General features: G+C 32.0%; 1 protein-coding gene and 1 long non-coding RNA gene across 3 annotated transcripts in view; both read left to right on the top strand.

The window, feature by feature from the left end:
- Positions 1–21,237, top strand: part of YTHDF3 (YTH N6-methyladenosine RNA binding protein F3) — a 55,714-nt gene that overhangs the window by 20,907 nt on the left and 13,570 nt on the right. The gene's annotated exons all lie outside the window — the stretch shown is intronic.
- LOC127543823 (uncharacterized) lies at positions 7,469–19,102 on the top strand. The gene is made up of 2 exons (XR_007949315.1): positions 7,469–8,238; positions 15,896–19,102. It is a non-coding gene; the product is annotated as an uncharacterized LOC127543823 (long non-coding RNA).

The raw sequence follows: 21,237 nt of genomic DNA, 5'->3' as shown, positions 1-21,237 counted from the left end.
AAAATAGGACAACAATTTCACTTTTTTTTTTTTTTAACAATTATGAATGTAATTTTCCATATAAAATCCTTAAATCCAATTTTTGAGAATTAATTATTTGAAATATACTCAAAAGTCTGAATTTTCCATTTGATATATTTGGAATCCAATCTTATTCATATAAATAGGCACGTGTCCTAGTTCTTAGAGAAAACAGTCTAATGCTGTTGCTTTAGTGTTCATTTAATTAGAAAATTGTTATATTATGTCTTTATTTTTATACTTTATCTGACTCCTCCCTTAGGAGAATATAATTCTATTATAATTTGTACTCAAAATGTTGGTAATTTTAATTTAATGAATAGATTCAGTCTCACAACAACAAAAAGTTATATGAATCAAACAAATTTATACAATTTGCCTCTCTAGTGGTAGAAATCTGCAGTGAAAGGAAAAGAAGGGACATGGTTATGATAAAATCAAAATTCACTTCAAAGGCACAGAACAACTTGATATAAGCCCTTCCTTTAGATCTCTAAGTCCACGTATGACATTTAAGGGCTAGTCACATAACAGTGTTGCACATTATTCATAGGATATCAAAAATTCAGCTCAGGATTAAGCAGGTAGGAGATATCTGTTTATAGCACCATAGGGAAGCTAAATCTAGAGGATACTATCTTAGGCCATGCTGAAGTCATCACTTCAATTATTTACAGGGACAGATATCTATCTGTGACAGTTTTCAGACTGTAGTATATGGCTTTTCTGCTTTAGTAGTGAAGTATTGGTTTAATGAGCAGCAGACAACCCTATCTGAAATCGAACTTAGAGCAGTATTAAATTGCCATGCCAACAGATTTTACCTCAAGTAAGAGAATTTCAGTAATCATAGTTTAGGGCTAGGTTATTGTTTTTATTCAAATGTTCAAACAGTTAAGAAGTAAAAAAAAATTATAAGAACATTTCACTTATTCTTCATTTAGAAATTAAGAATAATCATATTCTGGAGTTCCACCCATACATGATAGTTGTGATGAATACATGATAGTTGACTAAAAAAAGTTCAGGGGCAGCTAGTTGGTGTAGTGGATAGAGCACCAGTTCTATCAGGAAGACCTGAGTACAAATTTGGCCTCAGACACTTAACACTTCCCAGCTGTGTGACCCTGGGCAAGTCACTTAGTCCCAAACACCCCAGCAAAAATAAATAAATAAATGAAATAAAAATTTTGAAAAGTCCAAGTGATTGCTAGTTGTGAGCTTCCAATCTGTATTGCCCATTCTACCTTAAGGCAAAATTGAAACTTGAGGTCTGTTGTTATTAAAGATGTAACCTCAAGACATACTATTTAATAATTTGTTGAAGTTACATCTTAAATCACCATATACCTTTTCATAAATGATAGCTAAATTTCCAGTTGAAAACTCATTTATTACAGTAAATTTATAAATGCCCTTATTTGACAAAGAATGGGAGAAGGGACACTATTTCTCAGTCTTATTTTTAGAATTTTATAACATCCAGTCAGTAGGACTGATAAGATCTTATGATCATGCCTGATTATAAGTGTTAAGGGACTTTGATATCTGAAAGAATTTATGCAAGTTTTCCCCCAAACACTAACTTTAATCAACATCATCATTTTCAAACATGTATTTTTTTTTAATGAAATCTGTGAACAAATTAGTTTATGATCCGACAGAATCCAGATCAAATAGAAGCCATTTCTGTAATAGAGAAGTAATTTCTCTTTTAATCTAGACCCCATTTTGTAACATTTCACAAGAAATTTCAGAAAAGCAGTATTAAGAGAAGATATTACTATATCTTTTTAACCTTTTAATTTCAAAATACATGCATAATTTTAAACATTGACCCTTGCAAAATCTTGTGTTCCAAATTTTTTCTGCCTCCCTCCCATCCCTTAGACAGTAAGAAATCCACTGTTAAATCCATATGTTAAACTTGTGCACCTAATCTAAGCATATTTCCACATTTATAATGCAACATGCGAAAAAGCAGATAAAAGAAAAATGAGAAAGGAAACAAAAAAACAAGCCAACAGCAAAAAGAGATGAAAATACTATGTTGTGATCCACATTCAATCCTCATACTGGGAAGGATGCAGATGTGTGTCTCCATCACAAGTCTATAATTGGCCTGAATCACATCATTGTTGAAAAGAACCCATTCCATCAGAATACATAATCTTGTTGCTTTATATAACGTTCTCTTGGTTCTATTCACTTCACTTAGCAGCAGTTTATGTAAATCTCTCCAGGCCTTTCTGAAATCATCCTGCTGATTGTTTCTTAAAGATTACTGTTCTATAGAACAGTAATCTTCCATAATATTCACATACCATAACTTATCGAGCCATTCTCCAATTGATGTGCATCCACTCAATTTCCAGTTCCTTGCCACCACAAAAAGGGTTGCCAAACCATTTTTACACGTGTGGTTTCTTTTCCCCTTTTTTTTATGATCTCTTTTGAGATACAGACCCAGTAGTGACATTTATGGATAAAAGAATATATACAGTTTAATAGCCCTGTGGGCATAGTTCCATATTGTTCTCTAGAATGGTTGAATCAGTTCACAACTCCACTGACAAAGTAATAGTATGCCAATTTTCCCACATCCCCTCCAACATTTATCATTTTTTTCTTGTCATCTTAGCCAATCTGAAAGGTGTGTAGTGGCACCTCAGAGTTGTCTTAATTTGCATTTCTCTGATGAATAGTGATTTAGATAATTTTTTTCGTATGACTAGACATAGTTTTAATTTGTTTACTTGATAATTGTATCCTTTGATCATTTATCTATTGGAGGATGGCTTGTATTCTTAAAAATTTGAGTTGGTTCTCTATTTTAGAAATAAGGCCTTGATTAGAACCCTTGAATGTCAAAATGTTTTCCCAGTTTTTTGCTTCTCTTCTAATCTTGTCTGAATTGGCTTTGTACAAAACCTTTTTAATTTACTATAATCAAAATTATCCATTTTGCATTTTATAATGTATTATAGTCCTTTTTTTAGCCACAGATTTTCTCCTTCTTCGTGGATCTGAGAGAGAGACTATCCATTATTCTTCTAATTTGCTTATAGTGTCATTCTTTATGTCTAAATTGTGAACTCATTTCTTGTTATAGGGTATTAGGTGTTGGTGAATGCCTGACAATACTATGTATTTAAAACTAAAATTCATTGCCAGTCATGTAACATCAATTTATTTGAATGCATCTTTAAGTGATCTTACACAGAGTATTAGTCATTTTATTACTTTTGGCCATTTTATACCACTCCCATCAAAAACCAGGTATAGAATTACCCATCATGGAATAATTATGTTCAACTAAAGAAATAATTACAGTAGTCAGCATGTATGTAATATTTCTAGATCATTTGCTCCTCATAATAACCTGGGAGGTAGATGCTATTTTTATCTTCTTAAGAATAGTATACTGAGGCAGATAGAGGGAGGTGACTTGCTTAAGGTCACAGCTAATATATTTCTTCATGCCAAGTAGCAATAGTTTCTATTTGGTTCTAATTTAGTTTCGGAATAAAATTTTGTCTCATTCTCAAAGGTACTCTTAGCTCTCTATCACTTTTTCTTTATTTCCTTTTAAATTACCCAAAAAGGGCAGCTAGGTGGCAAGTGGAGAGAGCACCAGCCTGAAAGTCAGGAGAACCTGAGTTCAAATGTGGCTTCAGAAACTTAATACTTCCTAGCTATGTGGGCAAGTCACTTGACCCCAATTGCCTCAGCCCATCCCTCCAAAATAGAAAAGAAAAGAAATTGCCCAAAAAGCTAAATCATTTCCTAAGATGTCTCACCTTTCTCTGAAGTTCTCAGTTTTAATTCTGGATGAAAAGATGGTGAGAGGCTCCAAATGACAACCTCAAATTCCTATCATCCTACTTTGGAGTTAGAGACTTGTCTAAAGATTGTGATACATCCTTTGAATGGCTATTGAGGAGCAGAATATGGCATTTCCCAGTAATATCCCAGATTATCAAAATAATTAATCTTCATTCCCTTATATTTCCTGCTTTGAAATTTCAAAACTCTTTTTAGGTTTTTAAGATCTTACAAATGCATGGTCTTTTAGAAATTCCTTAGTTAACGTAATTGACCCAAATAATTTATTCTGTTTTACCAGACTTTGAAAATTCTACTTCAGCCTTCCCAAAAGACATTTTTAGTTCCTGGTCACTTCTGTCATTGTGAAACAGAGGGTAGACAGAACTTCCTCAGGACATCTCTTCTGTTTTGTGTGTGTGTGTGTGTGTGTGTGTGTATGTGCGCGCGCGCGCGCGCGCGTGTGTGTGTGTGTGTGCGCGCTCGTGAGTGTGTTTTTAATCTCTCTTCCAATGCCCTAATTCAATTTTGTTTATTCTTAAATTGTTCTTTGACTTAAATACATTTTTCTCTTTTCATGGTTAATAAAAGTTAAGAACAAGCAGATTTTAAGTACCAGATAAATTTAAACTACAAATTGTAAGGCTTTTTTTTTTTTTTTCTTTTTCTTTTTTTGTGGTGGTGATGGTTGTTGAGCAATTGGGGTTAAGTGACTTTCCCAGGGTCACACAGTTAGGAAGTATTGTATGTGAGGTCAAATTTGAACTCAGGTCTTCCTGACTTCAGGGCTGATTCCCACTGTGCCATCTAACTGCCTTTGCCTTTTTGTTTTTTTTTAACTGCTTTTAATCTAACTTCAATTTCCTTTCTTTAATCAGTGAAACCAATTTCCTTTCTACCTTGCACAAAAATTATAGTTTTATCAGTCTTCAGGGAAAGAGATAAGTCTAATTCTTCTCAGTATTTCTCAATCATATTCTTATATTTCCTTAAAGCAAATTGGACCAAGTGGTACCCCCCCAAAACTCACTAAAACATAAGTCCTTCCTTCCAGAAAGGGGAGAGAGGTGCTTAATCTTAACTGCATACTTCTAAAATCTACTAAGACCTTTTTAACAATTACCATAATTTGGAAATTTACAGTAAAGATATTATGTGTTGATTACAAATCAAATTTATAACACCATAAATTTTTACACATCAGGGACAAGTTTTCTGTTTTTTGAAGGAGTGGGGATCTGACTTTTTACTTCTGTTACTTTAACATAGTCAAGGCTGAAATAACAAAAGTATTTTATTGAGATAGGGAGTTTGGCATCAGAAAGCTGTGAGAACTATTTCAAATATGAAACTTTATTAATATTCCCCAGAATTCTTACCTCTGGATGCAGTTTTCCTTTTTTCATACATCTTTTTGGCTGGCTGCATTTTCTTTGAAATATTCCAGAGTATCAGAATCTACAAGCAATGCTAAATATGACACAAAAACATACAATTTAGATAATACAATAAGAAACACATAGAAAGGTCACAGCACACAATTTACTAAAAGCTACTTCAGAGCCTTTGAGACCCATTGAAATTTTTATATATTTTAGATAAATTTTAATTTTTTTTGTTGCGTAATAATCAAGAGTACCAAATTGAGACCAAAATAAGTTTATCAACTGAATCTCTTACAGTTTTCACAAATTTCATATAGCACATTCTTCCACTGGTCCCAAGCTCTTCCCCTCTCACTAACACTACCCCTTCCCTTCCCCCCTCCAAAAAAAAAATCTCATTTTCCCTAGGGAATTTCTTCAACAGTGTAGAGGTTTACCTTAGCTTATTTTCTTAGGGGCACTTCTAATGTGAGATTTGCCTTAAATCCTTAAAGGGATTTCCCAAAGCTATGTACTTCCCCAACAGTAGATTGAATTATCATTTGTTTGGATTCCTTTCATATCTATATATTAAGGCCTGCTCTTTCACTTAAGCTTCTGTTCCTTATCAGCTGTTGGCTCTTGAACATTTTAAACGAAGTATTCCAGGGGCATCATAAACTCAACATGTCCAAAACTAATGCATTATTTTTTCATTAAATAGCCAGAAAGTACAGAATTTTATTATTTTTATTTAAAAAAAAGCTTTATTTATAAAATGTGTGTTTTGTTTCTTTTCAAAACGATGAGATTTAGTTTTTAATAGCTTTTTATTTCAAAATATATGCAAAGATAGTCTTCAACATTGTCTTGCAAAACCTTGTTACATATGTTTTCTCTTTTCATTCCCTCCACTAGACAACAATATATGTTAAAGTTGTCCAGTTCTTCTATACATATTTCCACAGTTATCATACTACACAAGAAAAGTCAGATCAAAATAGGAAAAAAATGAGAAAGAAAACAAAAAATGAGCAACAAAAACAAAGATGAGAAAATATTATGTTATGATCTACATTCAGTCTCCATAGTCCTTTTTCTGGCTGCCATCACAGTTATTGGAATTGGCCTGAATCACCTTTTTTAAAAGAGCCATATTCATCAGAATTGATCATCACATAATCAATATCTTGTTGCAGTATCCAGTGCTCTCTTGGTTCTACTCAATTCACTTAGCATCAGTTCATATAAGTCTCTTCAGGCCTTTCTGAAATCATCCTGCTGATCATTTTTTACAAAGCAATAATAATCCGTTACATTCATACTCCATAACATATTTAACCGTTCTCCAACTGATGGATGATGCATTTTATCTTTATTTTCCACACTTGTATATTTTTCTTGAAAGCACTCCCACACTTCTAGCTCCCCAGTTTATGATCATGCCATTATCCTGAATGCCTCACTTCACCTCACCCTCCATATTTAGTTAGCCAACAGATATTGTGCACAGCTTAGATGACTCATTTCAACTCATCACTTCAACACCTAGATTACACCTCTTGCTTATTAACTCCCTTCCTCAAATTTTTTCATCATTTTATTCTATTCTATAGCTGCTGCCAGCGTAGTTTTTCTAAAATGCAGATGTGACCATGTGATTTCCCTACTCAACCAATTATAATATAAAATATAAACTGTATTAGCTTTTAAAGCCCTTGATATCATGTCTTCAGTCTATCTCTTAACCATTGTTGGACATTATTCCTTCTTCCTACACAATGCAGTCTAGATAAACTGGCATTCTCTTTATTCTTCCCACCAGACATACCATCTCTTGAGCCTTTGAATTGGCTGTCCCACATGATTGGAATGTACTCCCTTCTTATTTTCTGCCTTGGGGTTTCTTCTCCTAAACTGTATGAAGCTTTTCTTTATCCATTCACCTGCTAATACTCTTCCTGAGTTTATATGTACTTTTTAATACATTATTAAAGTTTTATAATTTTTTATAATTTTTCATATTTGCCATGTTAAAAGATATTTACTGCAATTAGTCTCTTAAAAACAGTTTAAAAGTTTTTTCCAAATATTCTCTCAATTTTCTTAGAGAAGAAAAAACATTGACTGTTTACCAAAATAAGTTTTACCAGACTTTTTCATTAGAATAAGAATGCACTTATTTGCATTACAAGTTCTTGTTCTTTTTGAAAGTAAGCTTTAAAAAATAATTCTATCCTTGTTAATAGAAATAAGATTTATAATGTTTTTTTCCACATAATTTTGAGACATAAGTAGTTCAAGTCTTACTATTCCTATTTTACAGATGAGAAAATGGGCTCCAAAAGTTTTAGTAACTTGCCCCCATTCCCTGAATCCAGCATACTATTCATCATGCCAAGTTATAGGATCACCTTTTTATTTCATTTTTCTCTTTTGCTCTCATTAACTCTCCTACTCTAAATCTTTTATACTTCACTTTTTCCTTTCATCAGAACTCTGAAGAAAAATGGTTCCTGTATTTTTGATCACCATTTTCTGCTCCTTTTTTATTTGTTGTCTTCTACAATACAAACTTTCTCTTGGTTATTCTCCTAAAGAAAAAAAAAACCCAAAGACCATTCCCATGTATAATCTTACCCTCCATTTTCCCTCAGCTGTTATTTTTTTCCTTCTGATAAACTAATTTGTTTATATCTTCTCTACTTCTCCCATTCACTCCCCAACCCCTTGCAGTCTGGCTTTATCCCAGTTTTTCTCCTGTTGGCTAATGATTTCTCTATCATCAGATCAAATGGTACTTTTTTTAGTCCTTATCCTCCCTAACCTCTGAAGCATTTCCTACTCAATGTCCTTTCTTCCAAGCCCCATGACCATTCTCTTCAGTGAGGCATTCTTAAACCTCAGTGCTTAATCTCTTACTCATTAGATTTTTCATAAGACTTTTATGGCTCGCCTTTGCATTTATCACATACTTATTTATATTAGCTATTTGTGCTGGAAGATTCACACTCCATTAAATTTTGAGGTTAGTACCTATTTTGTTCCATCTGTTTTTTTACCCTAGCATAGGAATTTATCGAATTCTGTTGAAAATAATTGAATTTAATCTCATAAATTGATATGTTGAAGTCTCATAATTTGGTGAAGGCTATCCTTTTCCTAAGCAGATATAGATAGGGCCTTGTTTCCAAATCACCATTTAGGATCGTAGAATTTTGTTGCTGTCAGAACCTTAGAGATCATCTAATATACATGAAAAGAACTTGGTTTTTTAAAAATTCTTTGATAACTGTGTTTCACTAAAATTGGTTTCTAGTCTAATCCTGTGTGTTGTAAAGATGAAATGAAATATTTATAAAGTGTTTAGCACAGTGCCTGACACTATATGCTATATGAATATTTTTATCATCTTCCCTTAATCTGAGAAGAGGTCTGTCTGTTCATGATATTGCCAGAGAGGTACATAACACAAAACAGATAAAGAATCCTTCATCTAGTACATCTCATAGATGAGGAAAATAGGTTAAACCACATGGGAAATTCATAAAGCTCTAGTCCTCTTACTTCTAGTCTAGTAGTGTTCTTTTTACTCTACTTGTAATTCCATAACATGTATACAGTATACATGCAAATTCCAGTTAACACCCATTCTTCTTCAGTAGACTTTAATTTTAGAATTGATAAAGAATTAGAGAGGAAATTTTTTAGTGTCTATCATTTAAAATTTTTAACGTTTGCTATATGCTAAACTTTTATGTAAATATTAGTACCCAGGAATAAATTTGTCATGCAGATTTTTAATTTTCCTGAAAAAGAATGGAATACTAGATATATTTTTTTATTTAAAAATAAAATTAATAAGCAGTTTTCATCTTTTAAAAATGACATGCATTAAACTTGCTGAAATACAGTGTTTTGTGTTTGCATCAGTCAAATGACACTCTACAGAAATTTGGGCCTGGTCCTGTGATCTGAATTCCCTCTCTGCAGCTCTATTGCTTACTTAGAGTTGCCTGAACTTTGCTGATGGCTGCATAGCATAGGCTAGATATAAGACTTCATCAACCAAGCCTTCTTGACGACTAGGGCTAGCTTTCTATGTCTTTGTTAGCCACACTCACTCACATATAAAAAATTTATTTAACTATTACTAAACTTAAGTTTGCTCAAAAGTAGAAAATGAATTGATTTGGAAATTAGGACATTTGGGTTGGGTGTGTACTCTTTCTTGATATAGTTATGTGACTTGATCATATCTTTTGTACTTCTGTGCCAGTTTTTCTGAGATTGTAAAAGATTGGGATAGAGGAGATAATTTAAAATTCTTTCCAATTCTGCTTTTATGAGTAATTTAAGGAAATTCTATAAGGACCATATTTTTTGGAACTTAAAGTTTTTCTTCTGTTGTATATTTTTTTAGTAACTGATTGTGAAGTTTAAACTGGAGCTGAAAACTTTAGAGGACCACTAGGTGGCTCTTTATTCACTTCTAAACCTTGTATTAGCTTTACTTGTTTTTATATTATATCAAGTCTTGGTTATTAAACAAAATAAATAACATAAATTGAACTTCAAATAAGAGGCAGTGATGTTTTTTATTTTATTTTTTAATTGAGTGGAAAATTTTAAAATAAAGGATTAGTGGTCTGCCTGATTACAGTAATATTGTTAATTCCATGTGATATGTTAAAAATTAATTTCTTCATCAAAAGTTTTATTTTCAGAAGTAGAAATTATATTAGAGGATTAGGAATCTTAATAGTAAATATTCCAGATGAGGCAAAGACCCTCTGTTGGTATTTTATTTTAAAAAGGAGAAGATTCATAGGACTGATCGTGGATTTAATTCTGGAAGACACCTTAAGGAAGATGTTAGAGAATGACTTGGGAAAACAGGAAAAGGATTCTAGGTAATAGAATTAGAAAGGGATTTTAGAGGCCAGAGTATGTCTAATACTTCTTCCCACTATTTCCCTTCCTGTTCTTCTCCTCCCCCTCAATTCCTCTTCCACTATTTCGCTGATGTGACTAGGCTCAGAGACATGAATGATTTGCCTCAGGTCATAGGAAAAAAAATAACTTGGATCATTAGAAATTCTAGTTTTGGAAGAAGTTATTGGTGAACAAATTTCTCTATATTGAATCAGCTCCCTAAATTGATTTGCTCATCTTAGTTTGGACCTTCTTAGTCATTTTTGGTGTAAAGTTAGTAGAGGCTAGAAAGGTTTTTTTGAGGGCTTTAAAATTAGAAAGAAACCCCTATGTAACATGAAAGAAAAGGGAAAAGGGAAAAGTGAAAAAGGCGGTAAGATTTTCCCTTAAGTTTGGGCCTGTTTACCCTCAACTAAGAGGAAGTAAGTAGAATCTTTGAATGGAGATATTTTAAAAATATAGCCACAAAATATATGCCATCTTTCTTTAATGTTTTTTGAATTTTTGTCCCCTTTCCCCCAACAGTTTTTTTGACAGTTAAATAGTTAAGCTTCCAAATTAAAAAAAAAAAAAGTATAATAGTTTATTTTTTGACAGTTAAATAGTTAAGCTTCCAAATTAAAAAAAAAAGCATAATATTTTAAAAATAAAAATAATTATAAGAACTTTTTCTTGGTAAAGATTTGTGATTTTATCAGTGTAAGGAAAGAACCTTCAATAAAGCTACGATCTCTCTAACTTAGCCTTTAGTTTCCTGGAACATTAAAAAATTGTCACTTGATTATATTATGTATCAGAAGCAGTATAAGAACTTAGAAATAATTGACTCTAAGGTCAGCTGCTTTATCAGTTATATCGCATTCTTAATCATGGAAACCGCATAGTATGGCAGAACTTGAACCTTGGGGGGAATTAGAAAACCTGGGTTCTAGTTGCAAGTTTCTTCATTTGATGTGTAACTTTGAGAAAGTCTTTCAATAGTCTTTTGCATAATGAAATATACATGATACACAACTAATGAATTCTATCAAAGTTTTACTTCCCTAGTGTTATTAATTATACACAGAAATAATTGGTGCTCAGATCTTATTCTTCATTGTGTCAGAGACCAAATTCCAACTTCTCTAAGGGTATGCCAGTAGAAGTATTCTTTGGAATATTCTATCATGCAGTGAAGGTTTTGAGTAAAACATTCTGCTTTTGTAACCAGTTTTCCAAGTGATCATCAGCTAATCAGGGATTAGCTCATAACCATGAACAAAAAAAAAAAATCATTTGCTTGTGATTTTGTAAAATCAGACAGATGTTGACTCTAGAAAGTATTAGGCCTCTTGTGTGCCAAAAATAAACATGACATAATTTTAATGGTACTGTGAAAGTTACAAATTTGTGTACTTTCTACCCAGTATTTTTTCCAGGTTACCTGTTGAAATGGCTAGTCCATTCAGTTACTAAGCATTGCCAAAATGTGATACTGTGTTTTAGTAACACATGGAACATGGTCTTTCAGAATCTTTACCATCATTAATTAATTAGTTTGTCAATCATTCTGTTAGCTATTTGTGAGGTGAAGCTGATACATAGGCACTTAGATTAATTATGACTGTAAGTAGTATTTTTCTTTGAAGTGTACTAACAATTTTTTTGCCTGTTAATTCTATCTTTAGAATATACAATACTTCCTTGCTAGGGAAAATATTGAGAAGGCCCCTATTAGCATACACTACCTTCCCACTAGCGGAGTTATACTCTCAGGTATGAGAAAATAGAATTTAGATTCCAAGCTACTCTACCACACCTTATTTCTAACAGTATGACTCACTATATGGAATTAATGTTTCTTTCTCAAGTTGACTAAAATGAGTTTTGGAAATTCAGATTTTGTTTTTTGATTAACTTCCATCATAAAATCTAGACTTTACCTAGAAAACGATTTTATAGCCAAACTTAATATATGAAGTTTTGGCGTCATAGATTTTTTTTCCTTTTATATTAATAGTAGAAATAAAGTTGTAATCCCAAAACAATATGTCTTTAGGTTTAAGTACAGTCAGCAATACAGTTGTTTCTAGTTATTTTTATTCTCTACAGCAAACACTTTAATGCTGTGGGGATTATTTAAAATATCATAAAGTATCTTAACATCTTTAAAGTTATTTTTAAATTAAGATTTCTTCAACTATAGGTTAACACAAGACAGTTAAAATGTTATGCGGTCACCTAAAATATTATGCAGTCAATAAAATCTTTGTTTCAGTAATAAAAGAAAGTTGTGCTTTTCTACTTTTCTAATTTACAAACAGTTTTTCATTTGGAATGAATTTAGAATTTTATGTAACCCCAGTTGCTTTAGGGCTGGAGATATCTTTTTGTTTATTTTTGTTTAATTGGGGGCATGGAATAGTACTTAACCTATGCATACTAGGCACAAATTCTTTTTAAAAATTTATTTGAACTACATTGCAAAATAAAGAAAAATTTTTTTTTACATGCAGAAGGAATGTCAACTATACAACAATTATTCAATTAAGGATAAATCCAACTACAGAGTAACTGGACATAGTTTGTGTTTAATCTTATTGGTTAATTGCCTTTCCTTTGGTGTGCTATTAAAATTTCAATCACAAATATTGATTTAATTAAAATTGTTGATGGTACCATGAAAAAAGCATTTCCATGTATTTAGATAACTCTTCCCCGTTATTCAAGATACACCCCAATAATTTACTAGTAAGAAAATGACTTGTAGTTGGCCTCAGACACTTGTCATATATAACCTTTGTGAGAAAATTGCATGAGCATATTATAAAATACTAGAAATTATCATAATTTTTTATCTATATTGCTATAAATAACCAAAATTTATCATAGATGCAAATGCTATAAACATAAACTTGCCCCTTTCTCTCTGACAACTGCCACCACTTTTGTGCCATTCTTCACCACTTCATGGTTGGCATTCAGTTCATCCTTCAGCCACCAGGCAAAGTAATTCCTTATTGTGCAGTTTTGACCATGTGAGTTCCCTCCCCTTCATTGTCGCCCTATTACCTCCAGGATCAAATATAAATCCTGTATACCATCCAAAATCTTCTCCTGGCTTGCATGATTGTGCAATTAAAATTTCATCTTCTAGAAGAATGCATCTTAATTCTAGTGCTTTCCCTTTATTTAATTATTTCTTATTCATCTATACATAACTTATTAGTTCCTTATTTTTTTCACCATTTACAGTTCCTTGAGGATAGGGACTATCTTTTGCCTCCCTTTTTTCCCCTGATGTTTAGTAAATGCCTGGCACATAGTAGGCACTTAATAAATTTTTATTGACTCACTGTCCTTATATCTTCGAAACAGTTTCCTTCTGATGTGATCAGTCATAGAGAAATAGATTCTAATGGATTTTTTTGTCATTGACCTTGACTGGAAGTAAGATTATATGCTTAGCGCTAAATGGGACTTTAGAGGTTTATTCTTTCAAATTCCCTTACTATATTCTAAGGAAATTGATGTTCAGAGAGGTAAATTATAATAGGGTAACATTTATATGGGACTTTAAGGTTTGCAAAGCACTGTCTTTTAATCCTGACAACTATGTGAAGCAGATAGTTCCATCATTTTACAGATGACAAAATTGAGAAAAAGATCAAAAGACTTCTCTAGGATCATGTGATGAGGGAGCTATGTGGCACAGTGACTGGAGTCCTGTGCCTGTAGTCAGGAAACCCTGCCTTCAAATCTGACTTTAGACACTTCATTTAACCCTATATGGCTCCATTTTCTCATCTGTAAAATTAACTGGAGAAAACTTCTAGTATCTTTGCTAAAACCTCAAATGGTGTCACAGAGTTGGACTATCATAAATAAAAATGAGAAAGGATAAATTTGGGGCAGTTAGGTGGCACGGTAGATAAACTGTGGGACTTGGAGTCAGGAAAATTCATCTTCATGAGTTGAAATCCCTCTTCAGACACTACTAACTTAACTCTGGACACATCACTTAACCCTGTTTGCTTCAGTTTCCTCATCTATAAAATGACTTGGAGAAAGAAATGGCAAGCCACTCCAATATCTTTGCCAAGAAAACCTCAAATAGCACTGAAACAGCTAAGCAAGAAAAAGAATTATATAACTAGCAAACATTACATACTGACTCCCAATTAGGTCCTTGTCTGACTTAGATGACTTGGTAGGCAATGACTTACTCAGTCTCACTACTTTTGAACATCCATAGGATTGCTCCAAAACCCATGTTCTTTCCAGTGTACTATACTGCCACCTTTTATTTCTTAAATGGAGGAAATTAGTAAAATCCTTAAAAGAAGTAGGCAAATAATTATAATACACATGGAAAGGAAATGGATCACCCTAATCCTTTTATGCCACACAAGTTATTCCGTCCTATGTGGATTTATACAGATGTTACGATTTGTCTTTCATTCTTTTTTTTTTAATTCTATTTTTTAAAAATATATGTAAACATTCATTTTGTATGAGTGAAAAATCTGTTTGCTTTATGGTCTATCTCCAGCTCTTATTAACCAACTGTTGAATTCTCCTGTACTTTTCATTCAAATGCTAATTAATCTCTGCTTAGTAGAAAAAAACACTCCAAACTTTATAATATCATTGCTCATGATAATTTTTTCCCCTGAAGCAATTGGGTTAAGTAACTTGACCAGGGTCACACACCTGGAAAGTGTTAAGTGTCTGAGGTTAAATTTAAACTCAGGTCCTCCTGACTTCAGGGCTGGTGCTTTATTTATTTTGCCACCTAGCTGCCCCCCCATGATAAATTTCAAAGTGAAATAGACTGCTCTATCCCTTGGCAGAAAATCTGAATTGATTAAAGAATATTTAAGTCCTAGGGTCAGATTGATTTGGCAGAGAAATTCAAAATTGATGTCTTCTTAGTTTGTTGCTTTTGAAATAACAAAATTTTAAGTAACAAGAGATTAGAATAGAATATTTAAAGTAATACATGATATATAAATGAATTGTTTCAGTTGTATAAAGTTGTTTGAAGTGATTGTATTGCTTTTGTTTCAGGAATAATATGAAAATGGAGAACTATTCTTTAGTTTTAAAATTTCAGGATTTTCCACCATCCCACTCTTCACTAGGACTATCTATCCCTTATTTTCTTCTCTTATGCTTCATTCAGACCATTCTCGATAACTTTCTAGCTGATATGACATATTCATTCTTAGCTTGATGCTTACAGTCATTCTTAGACTTTCTCTTATGTCTAAATTCTAATATCTGTTGTGCTTATTTTTTAAAAGTGTTGTGAAAATACACACAGCATTTTATAAATCTTAAATCATTCTATAGGTGTTAATGCCTGAGACTCTGATACTTTAAGTGATTTGATAATATTAAGTGACAAGGTCACATAAAAATTGGGGTTGGGGTTGTACTTCAGTCAACACATTTTTTCCTGATTCTGAGCCTGAGTATACTATTTTTTAAAAAATAAGTTTTTATTGATGTTTCTATCTACTCTAATTAACACAAGCTGTAATCGTGTAGTATTTAAAAAGCATTATTATTATTATTATTATTGTTATTGTTATTATTATTTTAGTAATGATCTATTTAGAATTTGGTTATAATGTATTAATGGCCATACAGGAAAATGTTGGTTTGGACAGCATTATGGAGGAATGCCCCCGTATTAAACAATTATTACAAATGAAATGAAAAGAAAAGCATTCTTTATAACTTGATTTTTTTTTTTTTTTTTTCAGGAGAGAAATAGAAACAAACAATAACTATGTGGGAGATGCCCTGCTAGAATTACAACACTAATGATGTAGACTCTGGAAATGCCTCCTATGTCTAAGAAGACGTTATTAAAGCTTTTTTTTTTTTTTTTCCTTTGGCTTAAGGTGACATCTTTGAACACTTTAACACATAATTGACTCTTCTTGTATTGGTTCTCATCAGCGCATCTGCCCTTATACTCTCACCAAACACTTGAGAACTGTAACTTTGTCAAGCACTTTCTGTCCTGAAGCTTTTACCAGTATCTGCTGTCTTTTGTAATTATGCATCCTAGCTAAGGCACAGGAGACTGAATGAATGCAAGGATTCATTAACTCTTTGAATTTGTTAAATACTAACAACCATTAGAAGTGGTTCAATGATGTAAGATTCATACTGCTTCAACTTTTTCTTTGTCGTAGTTTTTTAATTGTCAATTTTTAGCTCTTTGACAACTTAAAAGCAAAATCATGCCATATTTAGTCCTGGAGTAAAACTCAAGTCTAAATGTTCATGTGAAAATTATTGTAGTAAACTTTCAATATGGCAAAGCAACCTTAAGCTATATTTTAGCCAAACAAAATATAATCTAAAATTATATTAGAATGATATTTCCCTTGTCTCAAATTGTTTGGTGTAACAGCATATTGATATGCAGCTTGGTGGATGTCACCAATTAATGCACATTCTTCTTCCTCTTCCCCTATTCTCCTCCCCCAACTTATAACATGTATACTGAAAAATGTGCATTTGTCTGAGGAATTATTTTGTTTGCTACCACTTGATGAATCTCAAAGTTTTAAGTAAATGTACCTCAGTCTAATCAGACTTTTTATGACCTTTCTAACTACATTTAAAATAATCCTTAATTCTTATTTCTGGATCTTTGCGAGCCTGACAGATTGCTATCATGAAGTAAAAAATTTACTCCTAGATGATTCATTAGCTAAATAAACATAGTTCTTGTTTAGCAAGCATATACTGTTTCTCACCTTTTTTCCTCCAGCTTTCGCAATGTCCTTAGCATCCTCAAAATACTTTGAAATATGGCCTTGATCCATGGATTAAATCAGTATCTAAGTGAATATATTGATGTTTTATTGATCAGAGCTATATAAGTGGGAATATAGCATATCTGGGTATTATAGTTGCCTTTTTTTTTTAAACATCTTACCTTTTCTTTAATTTTAGCTACATATCAGCATTAATTTTGTATCTTGGAAAAAATTGATTTAAACAGTTTAAAACATCAAGCATCTATATTAACTGATTTGATTACATAACATGATGATGATGAACATAATATACTAGCACCAGAAATTACTGTCCTAAAAGGGAAAAAAAAAACTGTGTAGAAAGAAAATGTGTTAAGGCTGTTAATAGCAATACAGAAGATCCGAATACCTTGATGTTTCACATTACTCCACATATGTTCACATCATGTTTGGAAATGTTTCTATTTACTGTGGTCTCAGTGATCACTTCAGTTCCAAAATTTAATGATAAATATAGCATTGGTTTCTCTGAGGCTTTCATTTAAATATTTTTAGGTTGCACAGTTCTTTTTCCTGTGTAAATACTGTATCCAAATGAAATGATACAGTACTTACAAATAACGATAGCTATTTCACAGCTACTTAGTAGTCAGTCTAGTTATTTCAATGTGTTGAGAACATTCAAATCTCAGTAGCATAAAACAAAAACACTTTTCTTAAAGGGAAATTGCACCTATTTTACCCATTCTAAGTGTTTAAAAAAGTAAGCCATGAAACCTTTTATATTGTGTCTGTTATAGTTGTTTATATTGCAATTGGCATTTGAGTATAATTACCAAACTTTTTTTTTTTTTTTTAAATCAGTAATGATAATAGGGCATATCATATCTTCAGGATGTTGGCTATTCTGCTTGGTCTAAGGAACTGATCCTTTAGAGCTTCAGAGAGAGCCTGAGCCCTTCTTTACCCCCAGAGGGCCTCTATTTTTTGGCACTTTAATACAAATTTTGTTTTTTAAAAATACATCTAGTTCAAATTTGTTTCATTTATGTAGACTTCTATGGGATAAATCAGCCTGGGAGCGCTTTTCAGCAGGCCAGCTGATTGCAATAGCAGGCTCAAATGTCATGTGTAATTAAATAGTTTGAAATAAGAGTTATTCACAGTGAGAAATACATTGCAGTGCCTTCAACCTGGATTGCTAACGTTAAGTGAAATAGGTGCAATAGTCCTTTGGAATAAGAATTTTCTATTTTATAATGTAGGGTTTTCTCCCAATTGGTAATTGTTTTTCTTCATTAAATTTTCTTCTAAGCACCCGTTTTCTCTTCCTTCTTGGTCTATCAACATAGTACTTATAAAATTTATTTTCCTTCAGTGAAGCTAATAGATAATTGTCTCAGCAGCACAACTGAATGTTCTTTAACTGTAGGACCAAATGGCAGAGAATCTGGGTTCTGAGATGGGAGAGCACTTACCAAATATTTGAAGTAATAGAGCATACAGAAAAATTATTGGCCCAGTAAATTTTTTGTTTAATGTTTTTCCTAGTTCTAGTTTGAATGTTTCTTATTAAAATTACCTTCTGTAGGTATTTTATGTTGGAAGGTGTCCTAGTTTATATATTTAAAAGTAAATAACTAACCAAAATTAGTATTCTTTCTCTATACATACTGGTATACATACTGGTACTTGCAGATTCTTTCCAAAAGAAGCCCCAGCCTTTTTTTAGTTTTGGTATTTCTTTCCACATTTTTAACTTACAATAGTCATTCTAAACCAAGAACTGTGTTCTTTTTGAATACCATGCATGGGGGTGGGGCTGATGTTAAACAGTTTGCAATAAAAAGAATCAGCTTAAGTAATTTAATACTTTCAAATGAATTTTGCATCCTTTAAAAATAAGTTTTAAGGAATTTAAGAGACTTGTGTTTTCATTAAGTTTTGCATATCTTTTGTTATGCCATGTAAATTCCCTTCTCTTTTTCTTATGATTAAAGAAAAGGTTATGATAAAATGATTAGTTCATTTACATTCTCTTGTAGCAAGAACATGGGACTTTGAATTTTGTCGTGTTTGGGTTTGTTCATTCATGTGAATGATGGTACAGTTGGGTGAGGATTTCTGTTATGGTACCAAAACTCACCATTTGGTCCTCTTTAATCTTTGAGGGTTTCAATAAAAACTGTTCACTCACACCTGCCTTTTTTTTTTTCCTATATTTTCTTTTGTTAATATATAAGATATTGCCCAATGAAGAATAAATTTTGCAACATTTTTTGCTTAACAGAATTATGGCTTTCCTGATATACACCTTTCCCTCTGAGTACAAATGGATTATATCACAACATAATTTGAAATTTAGTTTTAAAACAGCCTTTTCAGGTTTGTGTTAACACTTTCACTAGAATAATTTTTCTTATTTGAACAGGAGGTATAAACTCAATTTTTTAGAATTATTTAGCTGTTTGTTTTTTTTTTAGCAGTAATATCAAGTTAGGTCAACCCAACCCTTCTCTAGTTTTTATATGCCTGTTAAATTTTCCTCCTTAAAAAAAAAACAAAACATTCCAGTCTCTTTCCTCTTGTCCCACTCAGTCCTCAAGCTGAATGTCACAAGCTTATCTTGAGCTTTAATCCCTATATTTTGATGATAATACTGAGGGAGCATGCTTGTAAATAGCAATTATGGAGCATGCTTGTAAATAGCAATTATGCCATAGAGATATTTTAAGAAAACTGGAATGTAGGGGTGATGTTGACACAAAGCAGTCTTTTCATCTCCTACCATACCCCTTTAATTTATTGGAAGTTATTTTGATTCCACCTTTTGTTTCTCATTACATTATACTTGATATTCTATCCATATATTAATATGGAATATTTCTGTACTGGGAACAACTTTGTAACTTTATTTTTAAGGATAATCACTAAAGCTGAATACTTAAAATTTGCATAATTAATTACAATAGCAAGAACAATTAGTACCTACAAAGCACTATTAAGATTCACCTTTTATTTTGCTATTTTTTTTGGTTTTTTTCACATACACTGAGTAATTCCACTGTTCCTCAGAAAAATGACTTGTCAATTTATGATATGGGAGCAAATGACACATTAAATAAGAATAAAACAATAGTGAAAATGTAGGAGAAAAATAAAAATTTGTAAGCTAATATTCTTTTCTATAAATGTAATTGTGTAATTTTAATAATTTGGTAATTTATAATTAAAAGCATTTCTAGGCATCTAGATCTAGGTGATGTCATTTATAATATAGAAGCATACCAAAGTGAAAACATGAATTGTAGGGAATAAATGTCATTAACAATCATATTAATCTTAGTTTTACCAATTTAAACCTTTCCCAATTTTTATAGCTCTGAAAAGGTAAAATGTTGATTAAAACTGAACGGGTAATTTTCATTAAAATGGTAATCTTTTCTCCAGCATTTTAAGAAGCTAAATTTGCAAATAAAAATTTTTAAGTCAGCGGTAGCTAGGTGGCACAGTGGATAGAGCACCAGCCCTGAAATTAGGAGGACCTGAGTTCAAATGTGGTCTTAGACATTGAACACTTCCTAGTTGTGTGAGCCTGAGCAAGTCACTTAATCCCAATTGCCTCAGCAAAAGAAAAAAACAAAAGTTTTTAAGTCTTATTTTCTAATATAACTAAAAACAAGCTTTTCTCCTTGAACTTAGTTGTTTTGTATTTTTGATCATTATGCCTTCATTTTGAAGTTATTTTGGCATTTATAAATGTTCTCCCTTTGAGTCACATAACATGTTTTATTTATTTTGATGACAAAAATTAGTATTTACTCAAATAATACTAAGCTCAGAATTGTTTTTCTTCTTTTCTTTCCCAGCATAACAGCAGTCAAAAACGCAATCATTTACCCCTTCTGTCATTGCCAAAACTAATCTTATTACATGTTTACCAGAGACTAGCTTATTATTTCTGAACCATTGAAATTATATAGTGGCAGATGACCTTAAAACTTAAATTGCATGTAATCCTAGTTAAGTTGTTATTTTTATTGGATATTTAAATACAGAACTGACTCCTGAATTCTTTAAGTGGTTTTTTAGTCTGCAAATTTCCATGGTGAAACTTGGCAATGTAGAAGATAATGAACCTCTGGAATCATGGGACTTTAAATAACAACTAGAATATTTTTAGGAATTTTGAACATTGTTGCTACCTGTTGTTAGTGGGCAAAATAGTTAAGGAAGATTTCATATTTATCTTCAAGAATAACAAGAAACCTCAGGAGATAAGTCATGTTTCTTTCATAAAACTTGTTTCTATTTCAGAAACAGGTGCAGAA

Source organism: Antechinus flavipes, chromosome 1, assembly GCF_016432865.1.
Source record: "Antechinus flavipes isolate AdamAnt ecotype Samford, QLD, Australia chromosome 1, AdamAnt_v2, whole genome shotgun sequence".
Lineage (NCBI taxonomy): Eukaryota > Metazoa > Chordata > Mammalia > Dasyuromorphia > Dasyuridae > Antechinus > Antechinus flavipes.
Note: the sequence above shows the minus strand (reverse complement) of the source record. Positions and strands in the feature narration are given on the sequence as shown.